The sequence below is a fragment of the Paramisgurnus dabryanus genome, chromosome 20, assembly GCF_030506205.2.
Source record: "Paramisgurnus dabryanus chromosome 20, PD_genome_1.1, whole genome shotgun sequence".
NCBI lineage: Eukaryota > Metazoa > Chordata > Actinopteri > Cypriniformes > Cobitidae > Paramisgurnus > Paramisgurnus dabryanus.
Genome location: NC_133356.1, coordinates 9,654,756 through 9,678,192, shown reverse-complemented (window position 1 = coordinate 9,678,192; position 23,437 = coordinate 9,654,756). Strand labels below are relative to the sequence as shown.

The 23,437-nt window shown below is 33.7% G+C and overlaps 1 protein-coding gene across 1 annotated transcript in view; it reads right to left on the bottom strand.

Moving 5' to 3' along the window:
* Positions 1 to 1,795: 1,795 nt before the first annotated feature.
* The window catches only part of LOC135786743 (uncharacterized), a 33,752-nt gene continuing 12,110 nt past the window's right edge, over positions 1,796 to 23,437 (bottom strand). The window contains exon 7 of the mRNA XM_065296279.2: positions 1,796 to 2,247. The gene's annotated coding sequence lies outside the window, so the exon portion shown is untranslated. The remainder of the gene's footprint in view (positions 2,248 to 23,437) is intronic.

The window sequence follows — 23,437 nt, the reverse complement described above, 5'->3', positions numbered from 1 at the left end:
CATGTTATTTATCTAATTTCATAAATAGACATCAAAGAGATTCTAGGTGCATGTAAATATATGAAGAGTTTGATTCCAAAACCAGATAACGTTTTTTTTTAAATCTCATTTTTGAATTGTGCGTTCCAATTAATATCAATCAAACTGCAGTTGGTTTGTTTTGATTTAAGCTTCATATCTAAACAATACAGCTAAGTAGCACAATACAACACAAAACACATGATAACATAATAAGAAACATGTTTTGAATAAAAAAAAAACAAGTTATCATGTTTTGAAACCAAACACTTCATATAATAGCATGTGTGATTGATTTATGAACTTAGCCTTTGTGAGAGTTGAAACCTAAAGTGCTTAAGGCACTCGGGTGTGTATTTTTCAAGAAACATAACTGAGACCTGAAATGAACAAACATGTCAAATATGTGCAGCATCACAACTGATAGACCCAGTTATAAGCAGCAATGGTTTATTATGGACCATTAGGCTTTATGCTAAAGTTAGTTTTATGATCAATATTAATAAATAATAATAATTGAAATGTTATAGAGGGTGGGAAATGAATGAATATAGATTTTTAAGATTATTATTTACAAAAAAATATTATTTTTAGTACTGGCTCAAGGCCACAGCAGAGTTCAGCACTTCAACCAAAACAAATTTACATATCAGTAAAAAATCTGACAAAAGAATGATGGATGTGACAGCACACCCTGACCTTCCCTCTTGAGGAACAATTTGAAAATTCCATAGAGAAATTCCATAGAGAAAAAAGCCCCACATCCCTATTTAAATTCTTAGGTAATGAAGTAGGGGAGTTGTCACACTTTTCACTGTCTATCATTTACTGAGCACAATACATCACAATGATATAAATCTCATACCAAATGAAACAACAACATATGTTGTATTCATTACATTTTCATATCTTATCTCATTACAGAGTAGTAGTTGAATGTTCACTTGTGACAATCTTCCACATCGGCAGGTAAGTTGTCACACTAGATTATCTAAAAAGAAGAACACAACTACTTAATTGTGATTAATTAGGTTATCTTTGTTCTAAACCCTGCTTTTAACTCTAGGTTCAGGATTGTTGCAAACACAGCTGAAGCAGCAAATCAAGGTGTTCAGGGTTGCTTGATAATTACAGGCAGGTGTGTTTCAGACACCTGACCTAGGGTTTAGGAATGCACAGTGTGAAACATCAGATTATATCTCTTAACCCCTGGTTAAGTACGAACAGTGTGAAACAGATAACCCAGGTATCCGTTAACCCAGGGTTTATAACCCCAAAGTCACTAAGACAACTTGCCCCAAATTGACACGTGTGCTGCTAATGTTTGGTAAATCTCAGGGTTAACTCAACATAGCACGTCAGCAAAAGTGTCAACAGACACATATTGTCTCCTCTATTTTGTGCAAAATAATAATTTTTAACATTCATACCTAACAAAGTTGTATTTTATAATGTAAAGTGCACGTTTTTAAGCCAAAAAGTAAGAAAATTGTGCTAATGTCAACATACTTTTGAAAATGTACCACAATAGTGACACCTTTTTCTTGTACCTTTCTTTCTGAGAGTGTAGGAAAGGGAAAATGTAAATTATATTACACAATTTAAAATTTTGTTTTTTACTAATTTACTAAACATTGCACATGAATACATTTCTATTTTGCATACTGCAGATTTCCAGCTGTCAGAGAAGTATAGATGGCATCCCAAACATTTGTCTTTCAGGAGTTTGTTTAAAATCTTTCAGAATTACCATGACACAAAATGATACTTGAAAAAATACAACACTCACAAATATGTTATATTAAGGTTTATTAATATTAGCAATTTAAAAACTGCATTCGTTTCTGATTCCTATATTTTTTATTCTAACATGGCTGTAGCTGAAAGTTGCCTGCTGTGCTCTCATTTGATATATTTGGAGGCTGATTGCTTAGTAATGGGCTAGAACAAATGATCAAAATATAGATAAAACATGAACAATGCAATTACTAATTTATAATACAATGTATTATTAATCATTATAATGGTCAGAGTTCACATACGTATGTTAACAATATTGAATATTGAAATAGAGTAATAGTGACTTTATGAAAAGCTTTATGTATATTATTACATAAACAGGCATTGCAGGACAGATAGGAAAGTCCAATTGCTGACAAGTCAACAATTGTCCCCACCGCAACCTCCATAGCATATGATGACTTCATATGACACAGATTTCAGCAGCACCTAATGACAAAAATTAAATTATGCAAAAGTAACTCAAAGCTGCACCTGCAGCGCCCCCTACGGTCCCTATAACAACATTAGCTGCAGCAGGGATTCCAGCAGCACCTGAAGACAAGAAATGACATGTAAAACAAGCAATGTGATCATTTCTTTATACAGAGTCACTTTAAATAAATGCAAACATAAATACAAATACTATAGCCACTTTGAAAATTTTAAAGATAACACTGTTAACACTTCAATCAATAAAGATCAGGCACTGAAATTTGGCTCACCTGCGGCCTGCAGAACTGCTACCGCAGATCCAGCTGCAACCCCTCCACCATTAGCAACAGCTGCAGCTGACATCATAGAGGCGGCATAAGAACCCGCAGCAACTCCTGCTGCGGTGAAACCAACACCCCCTAAAACAAGAGGAGCTGCAGCAACTGCTGTAACTGATGATGAAAAGATGGCATACTTTTATTCATTTACAGGTTCAGATGAAATGGCCTTAGAAACATCTTAAAACTGTTAACAGTTATGATGACAAATAACTTTGAAATACACTTTGAAATATCATTTAATGTATGCAAAAGAAAAATAATGTAGTGGATACACCGTGACTCAGTGTCTTCTATGACTATGAATTACTGCATGATTGCATGATTTAAACAATTGAGGCTCGGGATCGAGAACAACCAAGTAAACAATAAACAACGTATAAATGTATCAAGCCTCAAGTAGTTTAGCTGTATTATCCTTAACCACAAATCAATAGTCTAATACAGATCATCACATTACTGTTTGTGGTATTTTACAAAGACTACGCGCAAATCAACTTTGTAAAATAATTTTTTTGACTACTGTAGTATGGTCAAACATTGCAAACTTTATCTTAAATCAGCCTTTACAGTCAAAGGTTGTAAGCAATAAATGCAGCCAATTCGAAAGAGAGCATTTTTTATTTTATTTCAGAATTTACCTGCTCCTGCGCCCGTGCCCACCACTACAAGAACTTGACCTTAATGAGAAAAAATATGAGTAAAACCACTTATCATTGTTTTAAACATAAACATTAAAATATTACTAGTACTCACATATGTCCAGCTTAAGCTATACTGGGACTCTCTTTAACTGAACTGCTGTTTGAGACATTAAGCTCTCTGGGACTGGGAGGGCCTTGTCAGGAAATAAAACTGAAACAAATAAAAACAATGAGTTTAAACACAAAAGTAAAATTAAAATAGTTCAAATAAGATAGGTTTTGTCTTAAAGATAGCGGACAAAACTTTTTTTTCTTTTCTATCTCAGTAAACTCAAGAGTTTGCTTACAATGTTTTTAGAACTCTAAACTGAATTTGAGAAAAATAAAGAAGGGTTAGCAGGCGAAAACAAAACAATTTAAGTAGCTTACATCTGGTATTTAAATAGAAACAGGTGTCCTTTCAGGTGACCAGCAATCTGTATGGTCTGTCATAATAATAAAGACCTGTGTCTCTACTTAAAATTGGAAAAAAAATAAAACATCTACATTTGTTTGTTACCTATTAAAACCAAACCTAAATGTCATTAAATGATGTGAGAAATATGCATAAGGTATATTCTGATTTGTGCTATTTATGATTTGCTTGTAGTCAAATTAAAATAACACAAACAATAATGTGGTGCCTATGACAATTGTACTGTGTTTTATAATAATAATGCAGCTAAGGTGCTTTAGGCTTTAATTGCTTGATCCTTTACAAACATGGTGAATATGAAGAAATACCTGTTGGATAGGTTAGCAAATCCCTTTTGTTAAGACTCATGCGTTTGTGTGTGTTGTATATTAATGTTTACTGGGCTGTGCGCTGTCCCACACCTCCTTTATTTAATTGACTCACACACTCTTTCATAGAGGACACTGACTGCAATAAACAGTATTATTTTATTGCAGTAATTAATGTTTCTGACTGCTTACATAGTTCACATTTTTACAATTTTTACCTGTTTATTGATTTATGATTCATATTTGAATTGGATTGTGAATAGGCTTCTGAATTATGATTTACTGGTTAATAAATTGGTATGTTTGGACTTATTCCGCATTACTCTGAATTATTGATTCTTGTAAATCATGATACTTTGTTATCAAAAATCTATGATCTTGGTTAAGATCATGTAAATACCACTAACTAAGATGTCCAGCAATAAACCTCTGGTTTTGAATAAAATATCATATGAATAAATATCATAAATGAATAAAATATATTTTACAGATTGTACACTTACTAGGCCTATGTCAATGCAGTGCTGACATTTAAAAAATATTGTTAAAGTGAGTTTACAATGATTACCCATAACCCATGTCAAATAATAGCCCACCTAACGTACAGATCATGCCAAAGTAAGTTTGATCACAAACAAACAAGAGGCAGTTAGTGCTGAATAATGTGCATTTTATTTGTTTAATGTGATTAACAGTCAACAAAGCTCAGATCTGATAATACACAAAGATCAGATTCTCAGTTATGCAGTGCTGTTGCTAACCATGCTTGCAGCTGCACCCATGACGGCCCCCACAGCACCCACAGCGGCCTGACCTGCAACAGTCAATCCAGCTGCACCTAGTGATATAAATAGTGTTAAAGCAGGACCTGAAATGATTTCATAACTAGTTGAAGGTATAGTGAATGTGTGTGTTCTTTATATAGGGTTCCTACACATTTTTCATTTCAAAATTCCATACTTTTCCCATCTCAAACATACAGACTTCCCTGAAGATTTTCCATACCATATTTAAAGGGGCCATGGCATGAAAATCTGACTTTTCCATGTTTAAGTGCTATGATTGGGTCCCCAGTGCTTCTATTAACCTAGAAAATTTGAAATAGATCAACCCAGTAACTTAGTTCTGGTAAACCATTCTCTACAAGCACATGAGAAAATAGGTCATTGAAATTTGGCTCTTCTTATGATGTCATAAGGAGCTCTTATTATAATAATACCACCCCTTAATCTGCACTATCCAATAACAGCACTGCCATTTAGTGCAGAGAAAAGGAGAGACAGAAAATAATTCACAGCACAATTGAGTTTCAATTGCAACAAACCGCTCATTTGCATTTAAAAGGACACACCCAAAACGGCACATTTTTGCACACACCTACAAAGTGGCAATTTTAACATGCTATAATAAATGATCTGTGGGGTATTTTGAGATAAAACTTCACATATGTGCTCTGGGGACACTAAAGATTTATTTGACATCTTAAAAAACGTCTTGTGCCATGGCCCCTTTAAATCTAAAAATGCTATGGTTTTAAAAATAATTCACATGTATACACAAAAATTAACACCACCAAACCAAGAATTGTTTAATGAGCATTTTATTGGAATTTAATTGGAATATAATTCTACCGCAGGATAGCAGCTGGGAACCAAAATATATCCTATTCGAACAATGCCCAAACACACAACAAAACTGAATTTTTTTAATGGTTTTAATAGAAATCATAATTAACAGAAATTATTAGAATTTTTGTGATGGTATCTATTGTTATTTCAGCAGGGTACAGATAAGATTTTTTTCTTTCATGAATTTTTAGTGCAAAGTGATCCACCAGGGACGGCGTAAGACTAACATTCAACAAACACAGGTCAATAGGGATATGAACATGTATACATAGCGTGAATATTCATAAAAATGTTTACAATTCTGCTCAGCTGAAAGTACAGGATTATGACATGAATGATCAGCAATATAACAGAATTGCATTATAGAAATACGCACCTAAACAATCACTAACAACAAAAGCATAATATGATTGCAAGTTCTCTTAATCTTTTTCTTATTTGATTTAGTGATGCTGAGGTGCTGTAATGTTTGCTAACCATTTTAACGCAAGACTGACTCAGGATTTCATTGTTTATCTGTTGCTTGACATACACTAGGTCATGATGTCAAGTTGGTCTTGGCCTTGACTGTTGTTAATCTTGGTGTAGATGATATTGGAAATGGAGACTGTGCTTTTTCCTTTTCATTTATGCTGCCTCACCCATGTTGGAGATATATATCAAAATATTTGCACATATTTGCATATGTAGCTTTCCTTTGCATTTTGGATCCTTAACCAGCCGGTCTTTATATTCAGGAGTTTTAACCCAGCCATCATAAAATTTACATTTACCCATTGTGGCCGATTTTTCTCCATACTCAGTTTTCTTTTTCCATACTTATCATCCAGACTTGGAAGAAACTTCAAATTCAAAATTTAACTTCTAAAATCAAATTACATACTTTTCCAAAACGAGTAGGAACCCTAAATTATTTTTTTTATACTTAAAGTATAAAAGTATTTTATACTTTTAATGTATTATTAGAGTTTCTTTTATGCTGATTTTTGATTCACCTGCTGATTGAAGAGCTGCTACCACAGATCCAGCTGCGACCCCTCCACCATTAGCCGCAGCTGCAGTTGACATCAAACTGGCGGCGTAAGAACCCGCAGCGACTCCTCCTGAAGTAAAACCAGCAGCTGCGAGAGCAGCAGGAGCAATAGCAACTGCGGCGACTGTCGACAGAAAGATAGTTGTATTTTTTTGCTGGATAATCAGCATAAATAAACCAGAATATAAGCGTCAATATTTCATTCTCCAGTCAAAAAACATTTAAACATAAATTGTAGTTATTTGTTTTTACCTGCACCTACACCCGCTGCAGCCATTGTAACTAAAAGTATGGATAAAAGATAAAAGGGTTTAATTGACAACAGCTAGAATAGAAAAGTGAATAAGCACTTTTAAATATGAAGATGTACTTACGGGGATCCATTTGTGCAAATTTTACCGGGATTCTCTTGAAACGACTCTACTTGAAATGATACAGCTTTTGCGTGAAAGTGAAAACTTGTAACTCTCCTGGTCAATAGGGTGGATCTTTATCAAGACAGGTAACTTACCTGGAACAAAACGACAAAAAACAAACATATCTAAAGGATCTAACAAGGATATAGTGACGTAAACTGTGACGCTCCGTTATTTGAACCCATTGACTCGAGTCATATGGTGACTGCATTAAAGTTTTGAATTCTCCAATTGTTCAAGGAATTACCATCTTCAACAAACAGATTAGATTGACTCAGCTTGTGGATGATACTGTTCTTTTTCTGAAAGATAAAGAATAGTTGCCTGCAGCTTTACAGTTAGTAAACACCTTTTCTGTTGCTTCTGGTTTAAGGTTAAATGTAACAAAATGCGAAATAATGTGCCTTTATGAATCAAATGAAATAATGTTATGTAATATCCCAGTAAAAAATAAGATTAAGTATTTAGGAATAAATGTTACAAAAGATAAAGTGGAGAGACAAGAATTAAATTTTTCCCCAATTGCAAAAGCCCAAAAAATATTTAATAACTGGCTTCAAAGAGACTTGACTATTAGGTAGAGTCCTTCTAACCAAGAAGGGGTATCTAGGTTTGTTTATCCGGCATTATCCCTCTTTGTTCAAGATTCAATTTGTAAGAAAATTAATGATTTATTTACTAAATTTGTTTGGAGAAATAGACATCATCATTTAAGAAAGGAAGTTCTTCAGGCTCCAAGGAATGAAGGTGGTTTCGAGCTTTTGGATTTTTTTTTATTTAAACTATACTTTCAAAGTCAAATGGTCCTTAAATCGGACTCAATACGTTTTTTTATACCATACAATGTTTTCAAAAAGGTTGGAGGTTTACGTTTTTTGTTAATGTGTGATTATTCTACAAACAAATTGCCTGTGGCTTTATCCAATTTCTATCAACAAGCTCTCAAGGCCTGAAAGTTATGTTACGTACATAACTTCTCTCCACATACAGCAATGAAGATAATGTAATGTTTTAAATGTATGCTATATTTATTTATTGAGTTCTTCTTTGTTTATTTTATATTAAATATATAATATAATATATAAAAAAATTCAAATGGGAAATCAAATTTAAACGACTAAACATAAATTAATAAAGAAGAAATACATATTTGGTACAAGTTTGTAAAAAGTTCTTATGAAAATGTTATGACTAAATGGGCATTCCCTATTAAATATAGAGAATATTATTCTGTAATTAAAGCCATTCCCACAGGTTTATTGATGTTAATGAGAAGCCATATGTCATCCCTTAATATTTGTAGAATAGATCCTGTTCTTTATTTAAATGGGGTGGATATTAATAATAAAAAATGCACAAATAAGTTTATTAGGAATCTATTTTATGAAAAGAGATGTATTAAGCCTAAAGGAAAATTTTTTGGGACAGTTGTTTTCCAGAGACTATTTGGAAAATATCTTGGTTACTTCCCTTTCGGTTTTGCATATTTAACAAACTTCGAGAAGTGCATCTGAAAATACAACCCCAAAACAGAAAAAGTTGGGACACTGTAGAAATTGTGAGTAAAAAAGGAATGGAATAATTTACAAATCTCATAAACTTATATTTTATTCACAGTAGAATATAGATAACGTATCAAATGTTGAAAGTGAGATATTTTGAAATGTCATGCCAAATATTGGCTCATTTTGGATTTCATGAGAGCTACACATTCCAAAAAAAGTTGGGACAGGTAGCAATAAGAGGCCAGAAAATTTAAATGTACAAATAAGGAACAGTTGAAAGACCAATTTGCAACTTATTAGGTCAATTGGCAACATGATTGGGTATAAAAAGAGCCTCTCAGAGTGGCAGTGTCTCTAAGAGGTCAAGATGGGCAGAGAATCACCAATTCTCCCAATGCTGCGGCGAAAAATAGTTTTCTGAGTTTCTCAGAGAAAAATTGCAATGAGATTGAAGTTATCATCATCTACAGTGCATAATATCATCCAAAGATTCAGAGAATCTGGAACAATCTCTGTGCGTAAGGGTCAGGACCGGAAAACCATACCGGATGCCTGTGATCTTCGGGCTCTTAGATGGCACTGCATCACATACAGGAATGCTACTGTAATGGAAATCACAACATGGGCTCTGGAATACTTCCAGAACACATTGTCAGTGAACACAATCCACCGTGTCATTCGCTGTTGCCAGCTAAAACTCTGTAGGTCAAAAAAGAAGCCATATCTAAACATGATCCAGAAGCACAGGCGTTTTCCCTGGGCAAGGCTCATTTAAAATGGACTTTGGCAAAGTGGAAAACTGTTCTGTGGTCCAACGAATCAAAATTTGAAGTTCTTTTTGAAAAACTGGGATGCCATTTCATCCGAACTAAAGAGGACAATGACAACCCAAGTTGTTATTAGCGCTCTTTTCAGAAGCCTGCATCTCTGATGGTTTGGGGTGGCATGAGTGCGTGTGGCATGGGCAGCTTACACATCTGGAAAGGCACCATCAATGCTGAAAGGTTTATCCAAGTTCTAGATACATATGATCCCATTCAGACGTCGTCTCTTTCAGGGAAGACCTTGCATTTTCCAACATGACAATGCCAGACCACATAGTGCATCAATTACAACATCAAGACTGCATAGAAGAAGGATCTGAGTACTGAAATGGCCAGCCCTGCAGTCCAGATCTTTCACCCAAAGAAAAGATTTGGTGCATCATAAAGAGGAAGATGCGACAAAGAAGACCTAAGACAGTTGAGCAACTAGAAGTCTGTATTAGACAAGAATAGGACAACATTCCCATTCCTAAACATTGGTCCTCCTCCAGCTGTTCCTTTATATGCACATTTAACTTTTCTGGCCTCTTATTGCTACCTGTCCCAACTTTTTTTGGAATGTGTAGCTCTCATGAAATCCAAAATGAGCCAATATTTGGCATGACATTTCAAAATATCTTACTTTCAACATTTGATATGTTATCTATATTCTACTGTGAATAAAATATAAGTTTATGAGATTTGTAAATTATTCCATTCCTTTTTTACTCACAATTTCTACAGTGTCCCAACTTTTTCTGTTTTGGGGTTGTACTTCATAATATTTATGTTAGTAATTATACTTTATAAAAATTTATGGATATTGATGAAAAATGTTCATTTTGTTCAGATGAGCCAGAAAAAACTTTACATCTTTTTTTTTATGTTGTCACTCCAAAAAATTATGGGAAGATTTATCTATACGCTTTCAACAGAAGTCTGGTTATAATTGTGAATTAACATCCAAAGATGTTATCTTATATTTTGAATCAAATAATCCATCTGTTAAATTTATGATGAATCTTATGATTTTATTTGGAAAATTTCATATTCACAAAAGTAAAATAATTAATTTAAAACCTTGTTTGAAATTTTTCATGATTGACTTTGATGTATATATTGAGTCTCTCCAATGTATCGATGACAAAAAATTTTGAGATACACTGTTATACGCCAAAGAATTGAAGTTAATTGAAATTTGAACTATGCTGTCTCACTTTTATTTATTTAATATTATTATTATTTTTTTTCTCTCTGTGTATTGTAAACCCAAATTCCTTAACATGTTACCTCTTTGGATGTCTTGTCATGTTGTATGTTTGTTTAATATATAATAAAAAAAATAATAATAAAATAAAAAGAGTCATATGGTGACTGTTAACTCACGCTGTCTCGGAAATACACTTGACATTCCGACGTGCAATAAACAGCGAGTAGCCTAATATGATCACAATTAACTAGGCCCAAGTCAGCTTTCGCATTTTTGTCCTTGCCTTTGTACACGATCTGTTCGCAAATCGGTCTAAATAAAACTGAATTGTTCTTTTAAACGGTTCACTAAAATGAATCGTCCGAAAGAATCGTTTCGGAGTTCCAATAACAAACACAAAGCGAAACCGAAACTTAAACAGTTTCCTAGAAAACTCGTGCGATGCTTAACCCAAGTCCCTATTTCCATAAGCTCTCTTAAGCTCTCTCACCTGCTGATTGAAGAGCTGCTACCACAGATCCAGCTGCGACCCCTCCACCATTAGCCGCAGCTGCAGTTGACATCAAACTGGCGGCGTAAGAACCCGCAGCGACTCCTCCTGAAGTAAAACCAGCAGCTGCGAGAGCAGCAGGAGCAATAGCAACTGCGGCGACTGTCGACAGAAAGATAGTTGTATTTTTTTGCTGGATAATCAGCATAAATAAACCAGAATATAAGCGTCAATATTTCATTCTCCAGTCAAAAAACATTTAAACATAAATTGTAGTTATTTGTTTTTACCTGCACCTACACCCGCTGCAGCCATTGTAACTAAAAGTATGGATAAAAGATAAAAGGGTTTAATTGACAACAGCTAGAATAGAAAAGTGAATAAGCACTTTTAAATATGAAGATGTACTTACGGGGATCCATTTGTGCAAATTTTACCGGGATTCTCTTGAAACGACTCTACTTGAAATGATACAGCTTTTGCGTGAAAGTGAAAACTTGTAACTCTCCTGGTCAATAGGGTGGATCTTTATCAAGACAGGTAACTTACCTGGAACAAAACGACAAAAAACAAACATATCTAAAGGATCTAACAAGGATATAGTGACGTAAACTGTGACGCTCCGTTATTTGAACCCATTGACTCGAGTCATATGGTGACTGCATTAAAGTTTTGAATTCTCCAATTGTTCAAGGAATTACCATCTTCAACAAACAGATTAGATTGACTCAGCTTGTGGATGATACTGTTCTTTTTCTGAAAGATAAAGAATAGTTGCCTGCAGCTTTACAGTTAGTAAACACCTTTTCTGTTGCTTCTGGTTTAAGGTTAAATGTAACAAAATGCGAAATAATGTGCCTTTATGAATCAAATGAAATAATGTTATGTAATATCCCAGTAAAAAATAAGATTAAGTATTTAGGAATAAATGTTACAAAAGATAAAGTGGAGAGACAAGAATTAAATTTTTCCCCAATTGCAAAAGCCCAAAAAATATTTAATAACTGGCTTCAAAGAGACTTGACTATTAGGTAGAGTCCTTCTAACCAAGAAGGGGTATCTAGGTTTGTTTATCCGGCATTATCCCTCTTTGTTCAAGATTCAATTTGTAAGAAAATTAATGATTTATTTACTAAATTTGTTTGGAGAAATAGACATCATCATTTAAGAAAGGAAGTTCTTCAGGCTCCAAGGAATGAAGGTGGTTTCGAGCTTTTGGATTTTTTTTTATTTAAACTATACTTTCAAAGTCAAATGGTCCTTAAATCGGACTCAATACGTTTTTTTATACCATACAATGTTTTCAAAAAGGTTGGAGGTTTACGTTTTTTGTTAATGTGTGATTATTCTACAAACAAATTGCCTGTGGCTTTATCCAATTTCTATCAACAAGCTCTCAAGGCCTGAAAGTTATGTTACGTACATAACTTCTCTCCACATACAGCAATGAAGATAATGTAATGTTTTAAATGTATGCTATATTTATTTATTGAGTTCTTCTTTGTTTATTTTATATTAAATATATAATATAATATATAAAAAAATTCAAATGGGAAATCAAATTTAAACGACTAAACATAAATTAATAAAGAAGAAATACATATTTGGTACAAGTTTGTAAAAAGTTCTTATGAAAATGTTATGACTAAATGGGCATTCCCTATTAAATATAGAGAATATTATTCTGTAATTAAAGCCATTCCCACAGGTTTATTGATGTTAATGAGAAGCCATATGTCATCCCTTAATATTTGTAGAATAGATCCTGTTCTTTATTTAAATGGGGTGGATATTAATAATAAAAAATGCACAAATAAGTTTATTAGGAATCTATTTTATGAAAAGAGATGTATTAAGCCTAAAGGAAAATTTTTTGGGACAGTTGTTTTCCAGAGACTATTTGGAAAATATCTTGGTTACTTCCCTTTCGGTTTTGCATATTTAACAAACTTCGAGAAGTGCATCTGAAAATACAACCCCAAAACAGAAAAAGTTGGGACACTGTAGAAATTGTGAGTAAAAAAGGAATGGAATAATTTACAAATCTCATAAACTTATATTTTATTCACAGTAGAATATAGATAACGTATCAAATGTTGAAAGTGAGATATTTTGAAATGTCATGCCAAATATTGGCTCATTTTGGATTTCATGAGAGCTACACATTCCAAAAAAAGTTGGGACAGGTAGCAATAAGAGGCCAGAAAATTTAAATGTACAAATAAGGAACAGTTGAAAGACCAATTTGCAACTTATTAGGTCAATTGGCAACATGATTGGGTATAAAAAGAGCCTCTCAGAGTGGCAGTGTCTCTAAGAGGTCAAGATGGGCAGAGAATCACCAATTCTCCCAATGCTGCGGCGAAAAATAGTTTTCTGAGTTTCTCAGAGAAAAATTGCAATGAGATTGAAGTTATCATCATCTACAGTGCATAATATCATCCAAAGATTCAGAGAATCTGGAACAATCTCTGTGCGTAAGGGTCAGGACCGGAAAACCATACCGGATGCCTGTGATCTTCGGGCTCTTAGATGGCACTGCATCACATACAGGAATGCTACTGTAATGGAAATCACAACATGGGCTCTGGAATACTTCCAGAACACATTGTCAGTGAACACAATCCACCGTGTCATTCGCTGTTGCCAGCTAAAACTCTGTAGGTCAAAAAAGAAGCCATATCTAAACATGATCCAGAAGCACAGGCGTTTTCCCTGGGCAAGGCTCATTTAAAATGGACTTTGGCAAAGTGGAAAACTGTTCTGTGGTCCAACGAATCAAAATTTGAAGTTCTTTTTGAAAAACTGGGATGCCATTTCATCCGAACTAAAGAGGACAATGACAACCCAAGTTGTTATTAGCGCTCTTTTCAGAAGCCTGCATCTCTGATGGTTTGGGGTGGCATGAGTGCGTGTGGCATGGGCAGCTTACACATCTGGAAAGGCACCATCAATGCTGAAAGGTTTATCCAAGTTCTAGATACATATGATCCCATTCAGACGTCGTCTCTTTCAGGGAAGACCTTGCATTTTCCAACATGACAATGCCAGACCACATAGTGCATCAATTACAACATCAAGACTGCATAGAAGAAGGATCTGAGTACTGAAATGGCCAGCCCTGCAGTCCAGATCTTTCACCCAAAGAAAAGATTTGGTGCATCATAAAGAGGAAGATGCGACAAAGAAGACCTAAGACAGTTGAGCAACTAGAAGTCTGTATTAGACAAGAATAGGACAACATTCCCATTCCTAAACATTGGTCCTCCTCCAGCTGTTCCTTTATATGCACATTTAACTTTTCTGGCCTCTTATTGCTACCTGTCCCAACTTTTTTTGGAATGTGTAGCTCTCATGAAATCCAAAATGAGCCAATATTTGGCATGACATTTCAAAATATCTTACTTTCAACATTTGATATGTTATCTATATTCTACTGTGAATAAAATATAAGTTTATGAGATTTGTAAATTATTCCATTCCTTTTTTACTCACAATTTCTACAGTGTCCCAACTTTTTCTGTTTTGGGGTTGTACTTCATAATATTTATGTTAGTAATTATACTTTATAAAAATTTATGGATATTGATGAAAAATGTTCATTTTGTTCAGATGAGCCAGAAAAAACTTTACATCTTTTTTTTTATGTTGTCACTCCAAAAAATTATGGGAAGATTTATCTATACGCTTTCAACAGAAGTCTGGTTATAATTGTGAATTAACATCCAAAGATGTTATCTTATATTTTGAATCAAATAATCCATCTGTTAAATTTATGATGAATCTTATGATTTTATTTGGAAAATTTCATATTCACAAAAGTAAAATAATTAATTTAAAACCTTGTTTGAAATTTTTCATGATTGACTTTGATGTATATATTGAGTCTCTCCAATGTATCGATGACAAAAAATTTTGAGATACACTGTTATACGCCAAAGAATTGAAGTTAATTGAAATTTGAACTATGCTGTCTCACTTTTATTTATTTAATATTATTATTATTTTTTTTCTCTCTGTGTATTGTAAACCCAAATTCCTTAACATGTTACCTCTTTGGATGTCTTGTCATGTTGTATGTTTGTTTAATATATAATAAAAAAAATAATAATAAAATAAAAAGAGTCATATGGTGACTGTTAACTCACGCTGTCTCGGAAATACACTTGACATTCCGACGTGCAATAAACAGCGAGTAGCCTAATATGATCACAATTAACTAGGCCCAAGTCAGCTTTCGCATTTTTGTCCTTGCCTTTGTACACGATCTGTTCGCAAATCGGTCTAAATAAAACTGAATTGTTCTTTTAAACGGTTCACTAAAATGAATCGTCCGAAAGAATCGTTTCGGAGTTCCAATAACAAACACAAAGCGAAACCGAAACTTAAACAGTTTCCTAGAAAACTCGTGCGATGCTTAACCCAAGTCCCTATTTCCATAAGCTCTCTTAGGACTCTGGCCTACGAATAGGCCTAAACCTTGCAGGATAAATAAACATCCTGCAAGCTTCAGAACTGAAATATAACAGGTTTTGGACCAAGCCAAGAAATCAGTTTGTTCAGGAATGTACGAATAGGCCTAAATCTTTTCCATAGGAAATTTTTACAGTTGGAACAACAAAGAAAATAAACCTCTTTTCTTTGATCAATGGTATAAAATAATATTGTATTAGTTAGTCAGTTACTAAATAAAGATGGCAATTTATTAAAGTACTAGGTATTTTTGGTTAAATGTAAAATATACCAATTAAACCCAAGGAATTTGCTCTTGTGAATCAATCACAACTTGTGATGGATGCTGTCCCCAAAAAGGTATTGACTCTTTTTAGAAATACATCGCAGGATGGAGATCCAAACCTTATTTATTGGAGATATAAACATATTACAAAACAGAGTCACAAATAACTTCATTAAAAACAAATTTAATATCTTATTCAATTGTTGATTTTACTGGGGAAATTTCATATTCATAAAGAAAATTGGTCTGTCTCCAAACCAAATTTCTCTCATTTTTTAAAGGATTTTTGCAATATGTTAAAGAACTGTTAAAGTAAAATTGATTACATGGTTACAACTGAATATAACATTGCTAGTTAAATTAAACCATTTTCTCCTATTTTTGTTTGATCACTCTAAAAAAGGATGTGTTCATTTTAACACATTGTTTTGTATTATCCCATTTAACACATTATGTGTCATTTTTACACATAATGTGTCATTTTGTGTTGATGTTGAGTTCAAATAAATAAAAAAGAGACTTCACAAAGTGTGTTGTTCCAAACAACACAGAAATGTGTTAAGAACAAAACACATGATTAATTAATTTATTATTAACTCTGGCTTGTTAATTTGTTTAATTCCATAAAAACTAAAAAAACACTTTAATATTAAAAACGAAATAAAAGTCCCTAACATTTGGGGACGTCAACAAACTCCTGTTGTAAAACATTCAAAACTGCAGAATTTAGACAGGAAAATTAACTATTTTACCACAGTAGTATAACCTTAATAGAAAAAATGCTGGTAAAACTGCTTGTTTGAATATTAAATTGTTTGGGTTTACTCAGCTATCCCATGCCTTTCTTTATTTAATCAGGTCATTTTTTCATAAAAAGTCATTGACTCCAATAAACAACATTGTGTTTATGTGTCTGACTGCTTATGTTTATCAAATATTCCGGTAGCACTTTATTTTACAGTACGTGTACTTACAGTGTACATATATGGTAAATAAGTTGTACTTACCGACAAATGTGTGGTACTTACTTTTAGGTATCTACATGGTAAGTAATTGGTATCATTACTGTACTTACCAGTAGTACATACTTGGTAGTTAAAATGTAACTCTAGATAAGTACTGGGTAATAACATATACATACGTATAGTGTAGGTATACTGTAACTAACTAGAAACACTACTGTACTTACAAATGAATGTACAATATAAGTATTTAGTATTTACATGCAAGTTAGGGTAAATGACAGGTATTTAAAGTGTACATATATGATAACTAATATCAAACACTACTGTACTTACAAATTGTATATACATGATAAGTGTATGGTACCTGTAGGTCATAAATAAATGACCGGCACATATGGTGTATGTATACTGTAACTAACAAGAAACACTACTGTACTTACAAATAGTATATACATGATAAGTGTGTTGTACCTGTAGGCCAGTGTAAGTTAATGAAAGGCATATATGGTGTATGTATGTATACTGTAACTAACTAGAAACCTACTGTACAATGGTTGATGCTATATCTTAGGTGGTAGGTCCTATATAATAACTGTGTAAAAAGCAACACTTTATTTTACAGTCCTGTTTCCATGTAGTTACCATGGACGTACTAGTGAATGTACCCAGTAGTTAATACGTATGATAGTCAATGGTTGGGTTTGCTTCACAGTGACATGTATTTGATGCTATATCTTAGGTGGTAGGTCCTATATAATAACTGTGTAAAAAGCAACACTTTATTTTACAGTCCTGTTTCCATGTAGTTACCATGGACGTACTAGTGAATGTACCCAGTAGTTAATACGTATTATAGTCAATGGTTGGATTTGCTTCACTTCACAGTGACATGTATATGATGCTATATCTTAGGTGGTAGGTCCTATATAATAACTGTGTAAAAAGCAACACTTTATTTTACAGTCCTGTTTCCATGTAGTTACCATGGACGTACTAGTGAATGTACCCAGTAGTTAATGCGTAGGATAGTCAATGGTTGGGTTTGCCTCAAAGTGACATGTATATGATGCTATATCTTAGGTGGTAGGTCCTATATAATAACTGTGTAAAAAGCAACACTTTATTTTACAGTCCTGTTTCCATGTAGTTACCATGGATGTACTAGTGAATGTACCCAGTAGTTAATACGTATGATAGTCAATGGTTGGGTTTGCTTCACAGTGACATGTATATGATGCTATATCTTAGGTGGTAGGTCCTATATAATAACTGTGTAAAAAGCAACACTTTATTTTACAGTCCTGTTTCCATGTAGTTACCATGGATGTACTAGTGAATGTACCCAGTAGTTAATACGTATGATAGTCAATGGTTGGGTTTGCTTCACAGTGACATGTATATGATGCTATATCTTAGGTGGTAGGTCCTATATAATAACTGTGTAAAAAGCAACACTTTATTTTACAGTCCTGTTTCCATGTAGTTACCATGGATGTACTAGTGAATGTAACCAGTAGTTAATACGTATGATAGTCAATGGTTGGGTTTGCTTCACAGTGACATGTATATGATGCTATATCTTAGGTGGTAGGTCCTATATAATAACTGTGTAAAAAGCAACACTTTATTTTACAGTCCTGTTTCCATGTAGTTACCATGGATGTACTAGTGAATGTACCCAGTAGTTAATACGTATTATAGTCAATAGTTGGGTTTGCCTCACAGTGACATGTATATGATGCTATATCTTAGGTGGTAGGTCCTATGTAATAACTGTGTAAAAAGCAACACTTTATTTTACAGTCCTGTTTCCATGTAGTTACCATGGACGTACTAGTGAATGTACCCAGTAGTTAATACGTATGATAGTCAATGGTTGGGTTTGCTTCACAGTGACATGTATATGATGCTATATCTTAGGTGGTAGGTCCTATATAATAACTGTGTAAAAAGCAACACTTTATTTTACAGTCCTGTTTCCATGTAGTTACCATGGACGTACTAGTGAATGTACCCAGTAGTTAATACGTATTATAGTCAATGGTTGGATTTGCTTCACTTCACAGTGACATGTATATGATGCTATATCTTAGGTGGTAGGTCCTATATAATAACTGTGTAAAAAGCAACACTTTATTTTACAGTCCTGTTTCCATGTAGTTACCATGGACGTACTAGTGAATGTACCCAGTAGTTAATGCGTAGGATAGTCAATGGTTGGGTTTGCCTCAAAGTGACATGTATATGATGCTATATCTTAGGTGGTAGGTCCTATATAATAACTGTGTAAAAAGCAACACTTTATTTTACAGTCCTGTTTCCATGTAGTTACCATGGATGTACTAGTGAATGTACCCAGTAGTTAATACGTATGATAGTCAATGGTTGGGTTTGCTTCACAGTGACATGTATATGATGCTATATCTTAGGTGGTAGGTCCTATATAATAACTGTGTAAAAAGCAACACTTTATTTTACAGTCCTGTTTCCATGTAGTTACCATGGATGTACTAGTGAATGTACCCAGTAGTTAATACGTATGATAGTCAATGGTTGGGTTTGCTTCACAGTGACATGTATATGATGCTATATCTTAGGTGGTAGGTCCTATATAATAACTGTGTAAAAAGCAACACTTTATTTTACAGTCCTGTTTCCATGTAGTTACCATGGATGTACTAGTGAATGTAACCAGTAGTTAATACGTATGATAGTCAATGGTTGGGTTTGCTTCACAGTGACATGTATATGATGCTATATCTTAGGTGGTAGGTCCTATATAATAACTGTGTAAAAAGCAACACTTTATTTTACAGTCCTGTTTCCATGTAGTTACCATGGATGTACTAGTGAATGTACCCAGTAGTTAATACGTATTATAGTCAATAGTTGGGTTTGCCTCACAGTGACATGTATATGATGCTATATCTTAGGTGGTAGGTCCTATGTAATAACTGTGTAAAAAGCAACACTTTATTTTACAGTCCTGTTTCCATGTAGTTACCATGGACGTACTAGTGAATGTACCCAGTAGTTAATACGTATGATAGTCAATGGTTGGGTTTGCTTCACAGTGACATGTATATGATGCTATATCTTAGGTGGTAGGTCCTATATAATAACTGTGTAAAAAGCAACACTTTATTTTACAGTCCTGTTTCCATGTAGTTACCATGGACGTACTAGTGAATGTACCCAGTAGTTAATACGTATGATAGTCAATGGTTGGGTTTGCTTCACAGTGACATGTATATGATGCTATATCTTAGGTGGTAGGTCCTATATAATAACTGTGTAAAAAGCAACACTTTATTTTACAGTCCTGGTTCCATGTAGTTACCATGGATGTACTAGTGAATGTACCCAGTAGTTAATGCATACGGTTATTTAATGCTTGGTTTAAAGGACAAAGATACTGAGTACCAAAATGGCACATCAGTAATGTTTGTTCTTATCATATAGGTATGGTATAAGTATAACTTACATTTACCTGCAGGTACAACACACTTATCATGTATATACAATTTGTAAGTACAGTAGTGTTTCTAGTTAGTTACAGTATACATACATACACCATATATGCCTTTTATTAACTTACACTGGCCTACAGGTACAACACACTTATCATGTATATACAATTTGTAAGTACAGTAGTGTTTGATATTAGTTATCATATATGTACACTATAAATACCTGTCATTTACCCTAACTTGCATGTAAATACTAAATACTTATATTGTACATTCATTTGTAAGTAGAGTAGTGTTTCTAGTTAGTTACAGTATACCTACACTATACGTATGTATATGTTATTACCCAGTACTTATCTAGAGTTACATTTTAACTACCAAGTATGTACTACTGGTAAGTACAGTAATGATACCAATTAATTACCTTGTAGATACCTAAAAGTAAGTACCACACATTTGTCGGTAAGTACAACTTATTTACCATATATGTACACTGTAAGTACACGTACTGTAAAATAAAGTGCTACCAATATTCCTTCTGTAGGCTATTATATTTACTTTAATCATCAAAGAATAAACCAACAAGATTTATTTTAATGTGGTGACCAGGGGCGTCATGCACCAATTTTTTTTAAGGGGGCACAGTGTCAACAGCTCACAGAAATGTGTGCATACACAGACATCAAACGAAATATTATAGAGCTTTCAGTCTTTTCCATGGCACTTACATTTCTAACAATCTGAAAACCCCTGCTTTCATGCAAAAACCTCCAAAATAAAAGTGATGACTAACTTTCATATCAAATACTATTCAATCGGAATAATGACACATTTGCATCATATTCACATCTGAAACGGCATGTTTTATTTAAGTCTTAATGGCTTGTTTAATTGTGTCATTAATGCATTTTGCACAACAACTACATTATCATATAAAATTTATGTAATTTTAAATCCATAAAGTATATAAACAACGAAAATGACATAAGCTATAGCCACGTGATTGATTTTAATGTTCAATAATGATTTTAAAAAATATTTTTAGATAAAATTATTAGAGGAACGGATTTTTGCATTAAATTTTACCTCATGTGAGCATGTGAGATTCCGCGCCAGCGTGAACTTTGGCGAACTTTGGCGTTGTGCCAAGAAGATGAATCTCTGCTAATATAACGTTGAGACGGTCACATTTAAAACCATACATTTTCTACACAGAGAAGGTTAACTGCACATTACCGTACTGGGGTTTGGAAATGTTGTAAGCGTTTCTAACACGTTTTAATTCCTCAGATAGCCAAATGCAGCAGCAAGCCAGCAACAGCAGAGAGCTCGTGAGCGCGCCCAGACACTGATGACGTCTGCGACTGCGCTCTGACTGCAGCGCCAGCTGCCGCCAGAATAAAAGTAATGTAACATGATCAAAACACGATCAAAACGGCGAAAATCTCCGAAAAGTGACAAGGATGCAGCACAGAATGTATAATATTGTGCATATTAACAGATTAAAAGTCAAATAACAGATTAATGGACGCTTATTTGATTTTGAGGTTGGATGCAAAATCCATTGGCTCAAAAAAACCAAGGGGGCAGGTGCCCCCTCAGTTTGAATGGGCATGACGCCTCTGGTGGTGACAATAAACAAATAGTAAATAACTATTAAACATTAAATATTACATTTTAATTAGTGTTACATTGCATACAAAATAAAAGTGCATTTTTGCATAATAAATGTGTGTGTACTGTGTGTAATTATTATGTATATTTAAACCCACACACATATATGCATTTCAGAACATTTTTATTTATATATCCATTTTTTGTTTTGTTTATATATAATATAGAATATTATAATTTGTTATGGTCATCATACTTAAATAAACATCCTGCAAGCTTCAGAACTGAAATATAACAGTTTTTGGACCAAGCCAAGAAATCAGTTTGTTCAGGAATGTGCCAAAATGTGACGTTAGATTAGAATTTAAGCGCCTCCTTTAAACCCATATACAATGACCACTTTTGAAGCCCCACCCACAGTAACACACGTGTGGGCCAGGGGCAAAGCAAACCATATGCAGTTTCTAAAAAATCAATAAACATGTCTTTAAAGATTGCCAAATGTAACCAAAATGACTTTTTATTTTGACACTGTGATATGTTATGAGTACTCATTAAAACTGAGTGTTCGGTTGTGGAAGAACACAGTCGCTGTATAATCTTACTTTGGAGGCTCGGAAACTAACATTAGGAGTGCGTGGTTTAAGTTTGTTTTTAAAGAAGTTCTAGCTCGCGTGGGGAGTGTTTGTTTACTTTGTGTACAGCGGATTCATTTGTAAAGAAGCCACAATGCAGGATTTGGAGAGAGACTGTGATGCACACCACTAATATTTGATCTGACAGAAATGGCACGCAGTATACACAGTCAGTGAGTAAAATATTTTCCTAAGTTACTAACTGTAGTATGTAAAATTACGTGTATGTAAAAGCAACCTCACCTCACAAGCACAATAGAAATATACAAAGTTATTGATAAGGACTTACCAGCCACAGTTTAGATTCTGATATCGTATCTTACTGTGTTGTATACGGTAATTTAATCATGTCGAGTTTAAAGTTTTGTTTCTACGCATTGTCATTTATGTGTATCATCTTTAGCACCCAGAATCTTTTGTGGCTCAAACATATATGTGTTCGGCTGCTTTTTAAAAATTTCCCAATAATGATGGTGAATGAAGCTATCCAATTTGGGCTATCCAATTTGGGCGTCTTCAATGCGGCCCGCCCCTTCAACTAAACCATTTCTCCAGACAGCATCAGAACCATGTTACAAAAGAGCCTATTACTTATTACTTTTGATGTTTTTGAATGTAAAAACCACATAAACATCATAAGTAGACCTCAGACAACAGTATAAAATTAAATCGACAGGTTCATTGTCCCTTTAAATGCATACATAAATGTATGTGTATTTATATTTATATAATAATTACACACAGCACACATTCATATATTATGCAAAAAAAAAATCAATTTTATTTTGTATGCGATTAATCTAGATTAATCTATGCCCAGCACTAATTTTAATACAAGACACATCTCCATCACAAAAAAGATTTATTAATTGAAAGGTTCTATTGAGTATCAAAGATAAAATAAATCATTTGATTAAAAAAACAACAACAAAG